The sequence below is a fragment of the Camellia sinensis genome, chromosome 13 (assembly GCF_055761805.1).
Source record: "Camellia sinensis isolate YWXY chromosome 13, ASM5576180v1, whole genome shotgun sequence".
NCBI classification, from domain to species: domain Eukaryota; kingdom Viridiplantae; phylum Streptophyta; class Magnoliopsida; order Ericales; family Theaceae; genus Camellia; species Camellia sinensis.
Window position 1 is genome coordinate 149,371,114 of NC_138973.1, and position 3,592 is coordinate 149,374,705.

Here is a 3,592-nt window from a genome sequence, read left to right on the forward strand (position 1 = left end):
GCAAGTCAAAGCCAACCGAACGGCAACAAACCGAGGGACATAGCTTTTCGCAAGGACCTTTACCACTAGGGAAAGCGCAGGCAACCTGTAGGAATCCCGCAGACGATGAAGAGGAATGCACCAGTGGAGTTTGCTGCACAGGCAGGGATCCATCCAACTCGCACAAACCAAACACAACTCACGCGCCACGACGTACACTACGCACCAGCCGCCCGAAACGAATCACACCCCGCAGGACTAAGAAGCCCGACGAACGTGGGAAAACATTTAGAGAAGCCGAGCAAGCACCGGTTAGCGCGACTGCAAATAACAAAAGGCAACAGGCAACTTCCGGGGGACATAACTTTCACGACAACCTTCCACTGGGAAACCGCAGGCAACTCGCTCGTAAGTCAAAGCCATCCAAATGGCAATTAATCGAGGGACACGCTTTTCGCAAGGCACCTTCCACTAGGGAAGCGCAGGCAACTCGAAGGCGAGTCGAAGACAACCTTAAGGCATTTACCCGAGGGACATGGAGGAATGCACCAGTGGAGTTCGCTGCACAGGCAGCGATTCGTCCAACTCGCACAAACCGAACACAACTCACGCGCCACGACGTACACTATGCACCAGCCCCCTAAAACGAATCACCCGCCGAAGGACCAAGAAGCCCGATGAACGCGCGAAAACATTTAGAGAGGCCGAGCAAGCACCGGTTAGCGCGAACGCAAATAACAAGCACAACAGGAAATTTTCGAGGGACATACTTTTCGCAACAAGCTTCCACTAGGAAAGCACAGGCAACTCGTTCGAACGTCAAAGCCAACCAAATGGCAATTACCCGAGGGACATGCTTTTCGCAAGGCACCTTCCACTAGGGAATCACAGACAACCCGAAGGCGAGTCGAAGACAACCTAAAGGCGATCACCCGAGGGACATGGAGGAATGCACCAGTGGAGTTCGCTGCCCAGGCAGGGATCCGTCCAACTCGCACAAACCGAACACAACTCACGCGCCACGACGTACACTGTGCACCAGCCCCCCAAAACGAATCACCCCCCGAAGGACTAAGAAGCCCGACGAACGCGCGAAAACATTTAGCGAGGCCGAGCAAGCACCGGTTAGCGCGAATGCAAATAACAAGCGCAACAGGCAACTTTCGAGGGACATACTTTTCGCAACAAGCTTCCACTAGGAAAGCATAGGCAACTCGTTCGAACGTCAAAGCCAACCAAATGGCAATTACCCGAGGGACACGCTTTTCGCAAGGCACCTTCCACTAGGGAAGCGCAGGCAACCCGAAGGCAAGTCGAAGACAACCTAAAGGCATCTCACCCGAGGGACATGAAGGAATGCACCAGTGGAGTTCGCTGCACAGGCAGGGATCCGTCCAACTCGCACAAACCAAGCACAACTCACGCGCCACGACGTACACTATGCACCAGCCCCCCAAAACGAAACGCCCCCCGAAGGACTAAGAAGCCCAACGAACGCACGAAAACATTTAGAGAAGCCGAGCAAGCACCGGTTAGCGCGGATGCAAATAACAAACGCAACAGGCAACTTTCGAGGGACATACTTCTCGCAACAAGCTTCCACAAGGAAAGCACAGGCAACTCGTTCGCACGCCAAAGCCAACTACATGGCAATTTAACCGAGGGACATGCATTTCGCAAGGCAACTTGTACAATTACCCGAGGGACATGGCATGCTTGCCAAGGCCGTGGCTTGGCATGCTTGCCAAGGCCGTGGCATGACATGCTGCTGGCCGAGGCCGTGGCAAGGCATGCTGATGGCCGAGGCCTTGGCAAGGCATGCTGATGGCCGAGGACGTGGCAAGGCATGCTGATGGCCGAGGCCGTGGCATGGCATGCCATGCTGCTGGACAAGGCCGTGGCAAGGCATGCTGCTGGCCAAGGCGTTGGCATGGCATGCTGCTGCTGACCAAGGCTTGGGCTTGCCATGCTGCCGGCCAAGGCCGCGGCATGGCATGCTGCCGGCCAAGGCCGCGGCATGGCATGCTGCTGGCCAAGGCTTTGGCATGCCATGTTGCTGGGCAAGGCCGTGGCATGACATGCTGGCCAAGGCCGGGGCATGGCAAGCTGCTGGCCAAGGTCGTGGCATGGCACGCTGCTGGCCAAGGCCGGGGCATGGCACGCTGCTGGCCATGGCGCCATGCCCGTGGCATGACAAGCTTGCCAAGGCCGGGGCATGGCATGCTGCTGGCCAAGGCTTTGGCATGCCAGGCTGCTGGCCAAGGCCGGGGCATGGCATGCTGCTGGCCAAGGCTTTGGCATGCCACGCTGCTGGCCAAGGCCGTGGCATGACGTGCTGCTGGCCAAGGCCGTGGCATGACATGCTGGCCAAGGCCGGGGTATGGCATGCTGCTGGCCAAGGCCGGGGCATGGCATGCTGTTGGCCAAGGCCGTGGCATGGCATGCTGCTGGCCGAGGCCGTGGCATGACATGCTTGCCAAGGCCAGGGCATGGCATGCTGCTGGCAAAGGCTTTGGCATGCCATGTTGCTAGCCAAGGCTGTGGCATGGCATGCTGGCCTAGGCCAACGTGCCACCGCCACCACCGCGGGCAGCCACTCGACGCATCCCGTGCTTGGCTATGTACTTTCGATGCCACAAGCCAAGCGATGGCATGTGCCAAGCGCCCGCCTAGGCATGGGCGTGGCCTGTGGCTTGGCCATGCTGGCCAGCCTTAAGGGAGGTGCCCCCCCCCTTATAATAGCCTGTTAAGCCCTTTTCAATCTGGCAGGAGGAAACATCAACCATGTTCGAGGAGTCATAATGGGGTTTTTTTAAAAAGTAATGGTTTTTTGCCAAAACTTTCAACATGAAAGTTGTAGGAAATAATTTAATACACCATAAAAAAAATTATAAAAAAATATTTGGCCACCGGAAATATTTTATTTTAATTTATTTCGATTTTAATACTTAAAAAATAATAAAAATTACAAAAAATACTCAAAAAATTCTAGAAAAATTCCAACAATTATAAGATGAGGCACTAGTAATTATAGTAATTTTTTTAATTATTTTTTTATTTTTTATTTATTTTATTATAATTTTTATGAGTAAATAAATAATTAAAAAGCCCGACGAACGTGCAAAAACTCTTAGAGAAACCGAGCAAGCATCGGATAGCTCGAATGCAAATAACAAACGCAACAGGCAACTTCCGAGGGACATACTTTTCCCGACAAGCTTCCACTGGGGAAAGCACTAGCAACGTGTTCGCAAGTCAAAGGCAACCAAACGACTATTACCCGAGGGACATGCACTTCGCAAGGCAACATACACGTAAGTCAAAGCCCAACCAAATGGCAATTACACGAGGGACAGGATTGCTTGCCAAGGGCGTGGCATGCGATGTTCTAGCCCAAGGCCAAGGCACGCCACGCTGCGGGACAAGGCCGTGGCAAGACATGCGGCTGGCCTTGGCCTTGGCATGGCATGTCGCTGGCTTTGGCTGGGCTGCGTTGGCCTTGGCATGGAATGTTGCTGGCTTCGGATGGGCTGCCTTGGCCTTGGAATGGCATGCTGCTGGCCTTGGCCGTGGCATGGCATACTGCTGGCCTTGGCCTTGGCATGGCAAGCTG